The following is a 433-nucleotide window of genomic DNA, read 5'->3' as shown; positions in this document are numbered from 1 at the left end:
AGTGGGGGCCAATATTCAACGTTCTTAAAGAAAAGAATTTTAAACCCAGAATTTCATATCCAGCCAAACTAAGTTTCATCAGTGAAGGAGAAATATAATCCTTTACAGATAAGCAAATGCTTAGAGATTTTGTCACTACCACGCCTGCCTTACAAGGCACCCTGAAGGAAGCCCTAAACATGGAAAGGAACAACCGGTACCAGCCATTGCAAAAACAAGCCAAAATGTAAATCAACTAATGAGCCAAACTAAGTTTCATCAGTGAAGGAGAAATAAAATCCTTTACAGATAAGCAAATGCTTAGAGATTTTGTCACCACCAGGCCTGCCTTACAAGAGACCCTGAAGGAAGCCCTAAACATGGAAAGGAACAACCGGTACCAGCCATTGTAAAAACAAGCCAAAATGTAAATCAACTAATGAGCAAAATAACC

Source organism: Colobus angolensis, unplaced genomic scaffold (genome assembly GCF_000951035.1).
Source record: "Colobus angolensis palliatus isolate OR3802 unplaced genomic scaffold, Cang.pa_1.0 Scaffold354, whole genome shotgun sequence".
NCBI lineage: Eukaryota > Metazoa > Chordata > Mammalia > Primates > Cercopithecidae > Colobus > Colobus angolensis.
The sequence above is the reverse complement of the archived record's forward strand: the minus strand, read 5'-3'. Positions refer to the sequence as shown.